Genomic DNA, 11,390 nt, shown 5'->3' on the forward strand with positions numbered 1-11,390 from the left:
ATATTAAGCAAAATGTTCGTCAACTTTGGTATCGTCTCACTTATTTTATTATGTTACTTATGATTTTTGCACTAAACTTTGAAGGCTCATAACTCTTGTTCTACAAGAGATACTGGGATCTCCTTTGGATATGTTATAGTACTCTTTGCTCCCCATACAAGGATACTTTAAACTTGAGGCTACCTCAATATCGTCGTCAACTTATTTTTTGTCTCACTTATTGTTAGAATTTTACTTTTGATTTTTGAAAATAAACTTTGCAGGCTCGTAACTCTGTTTCTACTGCAGATACGGGGATGTCCTTTGAGTATGTTATAGACCAATTTGTCCCCCATCTAGCCATACTAAGAATTAGGGCTACGACAAACAGTAGTCGAGTAATTAAGCTAATCGTAAACAAACAAACCCCTCCATAGGAAATACATTAGACTAAATTCTGGAGGCTCGTAACTCTGGTTCTACCAGAGATACGGGGATGTAAATAATGTGACCTTGACACAAATGTTCGGATAATTATAAAGGTCTTTGCATGTTCCAAGCAAAAAAAAAACTTCGCGGTTTCGAACCTGTGGCCTTCCGAGAGTGAGGCGGATGCGATAACCGCTACACTAAAGATATGTTATTATTTTTAATCGAAAGAACAGGGTCAAGTAATTAAGCAATACGTGAACAAACAAACCCCTCCATAGAAAATGCATTAGACTATACTTTGCAGGCTCGTAACTCTGTTTCTACTGGAGATACGGGGATGTCCTTTGAGTATGTTATAGTCCAATTTGTCCCCCATCTAACCATGTTAAAAACATTGAGCTACGACAAACAGTAGTCGAGTAGTTAAGCTAATCGTAAACAAACAAACCCCTCCATAGGAAATTCATTAGACTATACTTTGCAGGCCCATAACTCTGTGTCTACTAGAGATACGGGGATGTCCTTAGGATATGTTATAGTCCAAATTGTCCCCCATCTAACCATACTAAAAACATTGAGCTTTGACAAACAAGGGCCGAGATATTAAGCAAAATGTTCGTCAACTTTGGTATCGTCTCACTTATTTTTATTATGTTACTTATGATTTTTGCACTAAACTTTGGAGGCTCATAACTCTTGTTCTACAAGAGATACTGGGATCTCCTTTGGATATGTTATAGTACTCTTTGCTCCCCATACAAGGATACTTTAAACTTGAGGCTACCTGAATATCGTCGTCAACTTATTTTTTGTCTCACTTATTGTTAGAAGGTTACTTTTGATTTTTGAAAATAAACTTTGCAGGCTCGTAACTCTGTTTCTACTGGAGATACGGGGATGTCCTTTGAGTATGTTATAGACCAATTTGTCCCCCATCTAGCCATACTAAGAATTAGGGCTACGACAAACAGTAGTCGAGTAATTAAGCTAATCGTAAACAAACAAACCCCTCCATAGGAAATACATTAGACTAAATTCTGGAGGCTGGTAACTCTGGTTCTACCAGAGATACGGGGATGTGAATAATGTGACCTTGACACAAATGTTCGGATAATTATAAAGGTCTTTGCATTTTCCAAGCAAAAAAAAAAAAAAACTTCGCGGTTTCGAACCTGTGGCCTTCCGGGAGTGAGGCGGATGCGATAACCGCTACACTAAAGATATGTTATTATTTTTAATCGAAATAACAGGGTCAAGTAATTAAGCAATACGTGAACAGCCATACTAAGAATTAGGGCTACGACAAACAGTAGTCGAGTAATTAAGCTAATCGTAAACAAACAAACCCCTCCATTGGAAATACATTAGACTAAATTCTGGAGGCTCGTAACTCTGGTTCTACCAGAGATACGGGGATGTAAATAATGTGACCTTGACACAAATGTTCGGATAATTATAAAGGTCTTCGCATGTTCCAAGCAAAAAAAAAAACTTCGCGGTTTCGAACCTGTGGCCTTCCGGGAGTGAGGCGGATACGATAACCGCTACACTAAAGATATGTTATTATTTTTAATCGAAGGCACAGGGTCAAGTAATTAAGCAATACGTGAACAAACAAACCCCCTCCATAGGAAATGAGTTAGACTATAATTTGCAGGCTCGTAACTCTGTTTCTACTGGAGATACGGGGATGTCCTTTGAGTATGTTATAGTCCAATTTGTCCCCCATCTAGCCATACTAAGAATTAGGGCTACGACAAACAGTAGTCGAGTAATTAAGCTAATCGTAAAAAAACAAACCCCTCCATTGGAAATACATTAGACTAAATTCTGGAGGCTCGTAACTCTGGTTCTACCAGAGATACGGGGATGTAAATAATGTGACCTTGACAGAAATGTTTGGATAATTATAAAGGTCTTTGCATGTTCCAAGCAAAAAAAAAACTTCGCGGTTTCGAACATGTGGCCTTCCGGGAGTGAGGCGGATGCGATAACCGCTACACTAAAGATATGTTATTATTTTTAATCGAAAGAACAGGGTCAAGTAAGTAAGCAATAAGTGAACAAACAAACCCCTCCATAGAAAATGCATTAGACTATACTTTGCAGGCCCATAACTCTGTGTCTACTAGAGATACCGGGATGTTCTTAGGATATGTTATAGTCCAACTTGTCTTTCATCTAACCATACTAAAAACTTTGGGCTACGACAAACAGGGGCCGAGTACTTCAGCAAAACATAAAGAAACAAACCCCCTCCATAGGAAATGAGTTAGACTATACTTTGCAGGCTCGTTACTCTGTTTCTACTGGAGATACGGGGATGTCCTTTGAGTATGTTATAGACCAATTTGTCCCCCATCTAACCATACTAAGAATTAGGGCTTCGACAAACAGTAGTCGAGTAATTAAGCTAATCGTAAACAAACAAACCCCTCCATAGGAAATACATTAGACTAAATTCTGGAGGCTCGTAACTCTGGTTCTACCAGAGATACGAAGATGTAAATAATGTCACCTTGACACAAATGTTCGGATAATTATAAAGATCTTTGCATGTTCCAAGCAAAAAAAAAAAAACTTCGCGGTTTCGAACCTGTGGCCTTCCGGGAGTGAGGCGGATGCGATAACCGCTACACTAAAGATATGTTATTATTTTTAATCGAAAGAACAGGGTCAAGTAATTAAGCAATACGTGTCAAACAAACCCCTCCATAGAAAATGCATTAGACTATACTTTGCAGGCCCGTAACTCTGTTTCTACTGGAGATACGGGGATGTCCTTTGAGTATGTTATAGCCCAACTTGTCCCCCATCTAACCATACTAAAAACATTGAGCTACGACAAACAGGGGCCGAGTAATTAAGCTAAACGTAAACAAACAACCCGTCCATAGGAAATGCATTAGACTATAATTTGCAGGCCCATAACTCTGTGTCTACTAGAGATACGGGGATGTCCTTAGGATATGTTAAAGTCCAAATTGTCCCCCATCTAACCATTGTAAAAACATTGAGCTACGACAAACAGGGGCCGAGATATTAAGCAAAATGTTCGTCAACTTTGGTATCGTCTCACTTATTTTATTATGTTACTTATGATTTTTGCACTAAACTTTGAAGGCTCATAACTCTTGTTCTACAAGAGATACTGGGATCTCCTTTGGATATGTTATAGTACTCTTTGCTCCCCATACAAGGATACTTTAAACTTGAGGCTACCTCAATATTGTCGTCAACTTATTTTTTGTCTCACTTATTGTTAGAAGGTTACTTTTGATTTTTGAAAAAAAACTTTGCAGGCTCGTAACTCTGTTTCTACTGGAGATACGGGGATGTCCTTTGAGTATGTTTTAGTCCAATTTGTCTGTCATCTAACCATACTAAGAATTAGGGCTACGACAAACAGTAGTCGAGTAATTAAGCTAATCGTAAACAAACAAACCCCTCCATAGGAAATACATTAGACTAAATTCTGGAGGCTCGTAACTCTGGTTCTACCAGAGATACGGGGATGTAAATAATGTGACCTTGACACAAATGTTCGGATAATTATAAAGGTCTTTGCATGTTCCAAGCAAAAAAAAAACTTCGCGGTTTCGAACCTGTGGCCTTCCGAGAGTGGGGCGGATGCGATAACCGCTACACTAAAGATATGTTATTATTTTTAATCGAAAGAACAGGGTCAAGTAATTAAGCAATACGTGAACAAACAAACCCCTCCATAGAAAATGCATTAGACTATACTTTGCAGGCTCGTAACTCTGTTTCTACTGGAGATACGGGGATGTCCTTTGAGTATGTTATAGTCCAATTTGTCCCCCATCTAACCATGTTAAAAACATTGAGCTACGACAAACAGTAGTCGAGTAGTTAAGCTAATCGTAAACAAACAAACCCCTCCATAGGAAATTCATTAGACTATACTTTGCAGGCCCATAACTCTGTGTCTACTAGAGATACGGGGATGTCCTTAGGATATGTTATAGTCCAAATTGTCCCCCATCTAACCATACTAAAAACATTGAGCTTTGACAAACAAGGGCCGAGATATTAAGCAAAATGTTCGTCAACTTTGGTATCGTCTCACTTATTTTTATTATGTTACTTATGATTTTTGCACTAAACTTTGGAGGCTCATAACTCTTGTTCTACAAGAGATACTGGGATCTCCTTTGGATATGTTATAGTACTCTTTGCTCCCCATACAAGGATACTTTAAACTTGAGGCTACCTGAATATCGTCGTCAACTTATTTTTTGTCTCACTTATTGTTAGAAGGTTACTTTTGATTTTTGAAAATAAACTTTGCAGGCTCGTAACTCTGTTTCTACTGGAGATACGGGGATGTCCTTTGAGTATGTTATAGACCAATTTGTCCCCCATCTAGCCATACCAAGAATTAGGGCTACGACAAACAGTAGTCGAGTAATTAAGCTAATCGTAAACAAACAAACCCCTCCATAGGAAATACATTAGACTAAATTCTGGAGGCTGGTAACTCTGGTTCTACCAGAGATACGGGGATGTGAATAATGTGACCTTGACACAAATGTTCGGATAATTATAAAGGTCTTTGCATTTTCCAAGCAAAAAAAAAAAAAAACTTCGCGGTTTCGAACCTGTGGCCTTCCGGGAGTGAGGCGGATGCGATAACCGCTACACTAAAGATATGTTATTATTTTTAATCGAAATAACAGGGTCAAGTAATTAAGCAATACGTGAACAAACAAACCCCTCCATAGAAAATGCATTAGACTATACTTTGCAGGCTCGTAACTCTGTTTCTACTGGAGATACGGGGATGTCCTTTGAGTATGTTATAGTCCAATTTGTCCCCCATCTAACCATACTAAAAACATTGAGCTACGACAAACAGCAGTCAAGTAATTAAGCTAATCGTAAACAAACAAACCCCTCCATAGGAAATACATTAGACTAAATTCTGGAGGCTCGTAACTCTGGTTCTACCAGAGATACGGGGATGTAAATAATGTGACCTTGACACAAATGTTCGGATAATTATAAAAAAAAACTTCGCGGTTTCGAACCTGTGGCTTTCCGGGAGTGAGACGGATGCGATAACCGCTACACTAAAGATATGTTATTATTTTTAATCGAATGAACAGGGTCAAGTAATTAAGCAATACGTGAACAAACAAACCCCTCCATAGAAAATGCATTAGACTATACTTTGCAAGCTCGTAACTCTGTTTCTACTGGAGATACGGGGATGTCCTTTGAGTATTTTATAGTCCAATTTGTCCCCCATCTAACCATACTAAAAACATTGAGCTACGACAAACAGGGGCCGAGTAATTAAGCTAAACGTAAACAAACAACCCGTCCATAGGAAATGCATTAGACTATAATTTGCAGGCCCATAACTCTGTGTCTACTAGAGATACGGGGATGTCCTTAGGATATGTTAAAGTCCAAATTGTCCCCCATCTAACCATTGTAAAAACATTGAGCTACGACAAACAGGGGCCGAGATATTAAGCAAAATGTTCGTCAACTTTGGTATCGTCTCACTTATTTTATTATGTTACTTATGATTTTTGCACTAAACTTTGAAGGCTCATAACTCTTGTTCTACAAGAGATACTGGGATCTCCTTTGGATATGTTATAGTACTCTTTGCTCCCCATACAAGGATACTTTAAACTTGAGGCTACCTCAATATTGTCGTCAACTTATTTTTTGTCTCACTTATTGTTAGAAGGTTACTTTTGATTTTTGAAAAAAAACTTTGCAGGCTCGTAACTCTGTTTCTACTGGAGATACGGGGATGTCCTTTGAGTATGTTTTAGTCCAATTTGTCTGTCATCTAACCATACTAAGAATTAGGGCTACGACAAACAGTAGTCGAGTAATTAAGCTAATCGTAAACAAACAAACCCCTCCATAGGAAATACATTAGACTAAATTCTGGAGGCTCGTAACTCTGGTTCTACCAGAGATACGGGGATGTAAATAATGTGACCTTGACACAAATGTTCGGATAATTATAAAGGTCTTTGCATGTTCCAAGCAAAAAAAAAACTTCGCGGTTTCGAACCTGTGGCCTTCCGAGAGTGAGGCGGATGCGATAACCGCTACACTAAAGATATGTTATTATTTTTAATCGAAAGAACAGGGTCAAGTAATTAAGCAATACGTGAACAAACAAACCCCTCCATAGAAAATGCATTAGACTATACTTTGCAGGCTCGTAACTCTGTTTCTACTGGAGATACGGGGATGTCCTTTGAGTATGTTATAGTCCAATTTGTCCCCCATCTAACCATGTTAAAAACATTGAGCTACGACAAACAGTAGTCGAGTAGTTAAGCTAATCGTAAACAAACAAACCCCTCCATAGGAAATTCATTAGACTATACTTTGCAGGCCCATAACTCTGTGTCTACTAGAGATACGGGGATGTCCTTAGGATATGTTATAGTCCAAATTGTCCCCCATCTAACCATACTAAAAACATTGAGCTTTGACAAACAAGGGCCGAGATATTAAGCAAAATGTTCGTCAACTTTGGTATCGTCTCACTTATTTTTATTATGTTACTTATGATTTTTGCACTAAACTTTGGAGGCTCATAACTCTTGTTCTACAAGAGATACTGGGATCTCCTTTGGATATGTTATAGTACTCTTTGCTCCCCATACAAGGATACTTTAAACTTGAGGCTACCTGAATATCGTCGTCAACTTATTTTTTGTCTCACTTATTGTTAGAAGGTTACTTTTGATTTTTGAAAATAAACTTTGCAGGCTCGTAACTCTGTTTCTACTGGAGATACGGGGATGTCCTTTGAGTATGTTATAGACCAATTTGTCCCCCATCTAGCCATACCAAGAATTAGGGCTACGACAAACAGTAGTCGAGTAATTAAGCTAATCGTAAACAAACAAACCCCTCCATAGGAAATACATTAGACTAAATTCTGGAGGCTGGTAACTCTGGTTCTACCAGAGATACGGGGATGTGAATAATGTGACCTTGACACAAATGTTCGGATAATTATAAAGGTCTTTGCATTTTCCAAGCAAAAAAAAAAAAAAACTTCGCGGTTTCGAACCTGTGGCCTTCCGGGAGTGAGGCGGATGCGATAACCGCTACACTAAAGATATGTTATTATTTTTAATCGAAATAACAGGGTCAAGTAATTAAGCAATACGTGAACAAACAAACCCCTCCATAGAAAATGCATTAGACTATACTTTGCAGGCTCGTAACTCTGTTTCTACTGGAGATACGGGGATGTCCTTTGAGTATGTTATAGTCCAATTTGTCCCCCATCTAACCATACTAAAAACATTGAGCTACGACAAACAGCAGTCAAGTAATTAAGCTAATCGTAAACAAACAAACCCCTCCATAGGAAATACATTAGACTAAATTCTGGAGGCTCGTAACTCTGGTTCTACCAGAGATACGGGGATGTAAATAATGTGACCTTGACACAAATGTTCGGATAATTATAAAAAAAAACTTCGCGGTTTCGAACCTGTGGCTTTCCGGGAGTGAGACGGATGCGATAACCGCTACACTAAAGATATGTTATTATTTTTAATCGAATGAACAGGGTCAAGTAATTAAGCAATACGTGAACAAACAAACCCCTCCATAGAAAATGCATTAGACTATACTTTGCAAGCTCGTAACTCTGTTTCTACTGGAGATACGGGGATGTCCTTTGAGTATTTTATAGTCCAATTTGTCCCCCATCTAACCATACTAAAAACATTGAGCTACGACAAACAGGGGCCGAGTAATTAAGCTAAACGTAAACAAACAACCCGTCCATAGGAAATGCATTAGACTATACTTTGCAGGCCCATAACTCTGTGTCTACTAGAGATACGGGGATGTCCTTAGGATATGATATAGTCTAAATTGTCCCCCATCTAACCATACTAAAAACATTGAGCTCCCACAAACAAGGGCCGAGATATTAAGCAAAATGTTCGTCAACTTTGGTATCGTCTCACTAATTTTTATTATGTTACTTATGATTTTTGCACTAAACTTTGGAGGCTCATAACTCTTGTTCTACAAGAGATACTGGGATCTCCTTTGGATATGTTATAGTACTCTTTGCTCCCCATACAAGGATACTTTAAACTTGAGGCTACCTCAATATCGTCGTCAACTTATTTTTTGTCTCACTTATTGTTAGAAGGTTACTTTTGATTTTTGAAAATAAACTTTTCAGGCTCGTAACTCTGGTTCTACCAGAGATACGGGGATGTAAATAATGTGACCTTGACACAAATGTTCGGATAATTATAAAGGTCTTTGCATGTTCCAAGCAAAAAAAAAAACTTCGCAGTTTCGAACCTGTGGCCTTCCGGGAGTGAGGCGGATGCGATAACCGCTACACTAAAGATATGTTATTATTTTTAATCGAAAGAACAGGGTCAAGTAATTAAGCAATACGTGAACAAACAAACCCCTCCATAGAAAATGCATTAGACTATACTTTGCAAGGCCCATAACTCTGTGTCTACTAGCGATACCGGGATGTCCTTAGGATATGTTATAGTCCAATTTGTCCTTCATCTAACCATACTAAAAACTTTGGGCTACGACAAACAGGGGCCGAGTACTTAAGCAAAACGTAAAGAAACAAACCCCCTCCATAGGAAATGAGTTAGACTATAATTTGCAGGCTCGTAACTCTGTTTCCACTGGAGATACGGGGATGTCCTTTGAGTATGTTATAATCCAATTTGTCCCCCATCTAACCATACTAAAAACATTGAGCTACGACAAACAGGGGCCGAGTTATTAAGCTAAACGTAAACAAACAACCCGTCCTTAGGAAATGCATTAGACTATACTTTGCAGGCCCATAACTCTGTGTCTACTAGAGATACGGGGATGTCCTTAGGATATGTTATAGTCCAAATTCCCTAGTAGCACTGCCGACGTAGGGCCTACATGGTCGGCCTTGTGTGTTACCGACGAGTTGGTAAAAAGTCACTAATAAGTCGGGAGAGTAATGGTTTGAAAGTCGAAATGTCCGCCTGGAGGGACGACGGCCCGCCGGTTTTCCTACTGTTTTGAGGCTACTATAAAACGACTGTTGGCCGACTATATGTCGGCGTCATTATGCCTACATAAAGCCGCACTCAATCCGACGATTTCGCGGCTTTTTAATATAGGAACGGTAAATCGTCGGTAAAGGGCTGGTAGACTAAGTGTTTGAGAGTCGAAATGTCCGCCCGGCGGAACGACGGCCCGCCGGTTTTCCGACTGTTATGAGGCGACTATATGTCGGCGTCCTTATGCCAACCTAAAGCCGCGCTCAATCCGACGATTTCGCGGCTTTTTTGTATAGGAACGGTAAATCGTCGGTAAAGGGCAGGTAGAGTAAGGGTTTGAGAATCGAAATGTCCGCCCGGTGGGACGATGGCCCACTGGTTTACCGACTGTTACGACACGAATGAAATACGACCCTCATACAACACTTTTGAGGGACGACTTAACCGCCTGTCAGCAAGAGGTCCGACACTTTTGCGACGATCAAGCCTTAACTCGAGGCTTCATTCGCTTATAGTAAAGGATACTGATACCTAGTATTGAAATTTCTTTAATACATTTTCAACAAAAATCACTTTAGAATTTGTACTTTGAATATTTCAAGTAACATACAGGTTGAGCATCAATTATAACAATTTCAAATATTAAACAACGTATTCGACATTACACGACTAGTCTAATGGAAATATTAGCTGCCTAGCTAATTGATTTCAACAAAAAGTAATCTTTTTCAGGGCGAGTATAATATTTACATCAATTAAAGCATTTATTAATATTCATTGTTAATATCTTCGATGTGGCCAGTTACTATCTCTTAAATACAAAAATCTTAATGAAAATATTATTATACGCTTCCAGATTTTTTTAAGGAAAAAGAAAAACATACAATTCTAAAGGGTATTATTTCACACATTTTTCTCTAAAAATGTTTGAAACCGCATAAAAATTCTGTAACTAAAACAAATTGAGATCTTTTTTGGAATTCAGTATTATTTTCACAACCAAAAATCTCTAAAATACTTAATATATAAGGTTTTTGAACTCCAAGCGCCCTAAAACACTTGCTTCTTTTATATTCAAACAAAGAAACTGAAGGTATACATAAACGTTTAAGTTTTGGTTTCACTTTATAGGGGTGTGGTTCCCAGCAGATGAGAAGCTAGGTAAAAAGCAAAGGCTTATGCATAAAACTGGCTCTAAGAGGTAGATAAATTGATAATTCAATAACAAAATTCAAACCTTACGTGACAAACGAAGACGTTTCTAGTTCATATAGTGTGACAAAGAACCTTAGCGATGAAATTGAAAGTTAGCAAGCCTAGAACTAATCATTTTCGACCACAAAAATCTCGTTTAAACATTCTAACGTCTCAGCAGCGTCAGAGATACTGGAAAGGCTGACTTGCTTTCGCACTAGCAGCGCCCTCTTCGATGATGACGTGCATGGCGTTAACTAAGTTACGCCGATAGAACAGAGGCGTGTCACCTGACCCGAGAAATTACAGGAGGGAAAATTCAAACTAGAAAATCAGATGTGTTTTCTTGCTTTGCAGTTTTTTGTAAGGTTAAGTTTCTAGTGTTGCCAAAAATATAGTAATATCAACTTCTGATTGCGGGTCGAAATATAGTATAAGTTAAATTTATAACAAAAATATTTTGGTGGCATATGCGGAATAGTAAAACTAAAAAAAAAACCGTCCCACGGAAAAAGAAGGCCTACCAACAATTTGGTTTTCATTTTACTATTTTTAAACGTGACAATACCGACTAGCGGGAGGAGTTGGTAATCAATTGGCAAAAATGGGTTACATGTTTACGACGGTAGGCAAGCCTACTTCAAACCACCACAGTTCCAACTGTCGGATAAATGTCGGTTACTAAACGGCCTAAGAAGAATAACTTTGCTTTTAATTTTACTCTTCTTAAACGTCACA

The 11,390-nt window shown here is 38.5% G+C and overlaps 1 long non-coding RNA gene across 1 annotated transcript; it reads right to left on the minus strand.

Moving 5' to 3' along the window:
* Window positions 1-9,989: 9,989 nt before the first annotated feature.
* On the minus strand, window positions 9,990-11,138 carry LOC149670768 (uncharacterized). Its single transcript, XR_016367187.1, has 2 exons — window positions 10,701-11,138; window positions 9,990-10,615 (listed from the first exon to the last, which is right to left on the minus strand). It is a non-coding gene; the product is annotated as an uncharacterized LOC149670768 (long non-coding RNA).
* Window positions 11,139-11,390: the final 252 nt, after the last annotated feature.

This window comes from Phalangium opilio, unplaced genomic scaffold (genome assembly GCF_054372755.1).
Source record: "Phalangium opilio isolate 3A_F unplaced genomic scaffold, DU_Popi_V2 ptg000054l_1, whole genome shotgun sequence".
Taxonomy (NCBI): domain Eukaryota; kingdom Metazoa; phylum Arthropoda; class Arachnida; order Opiliones; family Phalangiidae; genus Phalangium; species Phalangium opilio.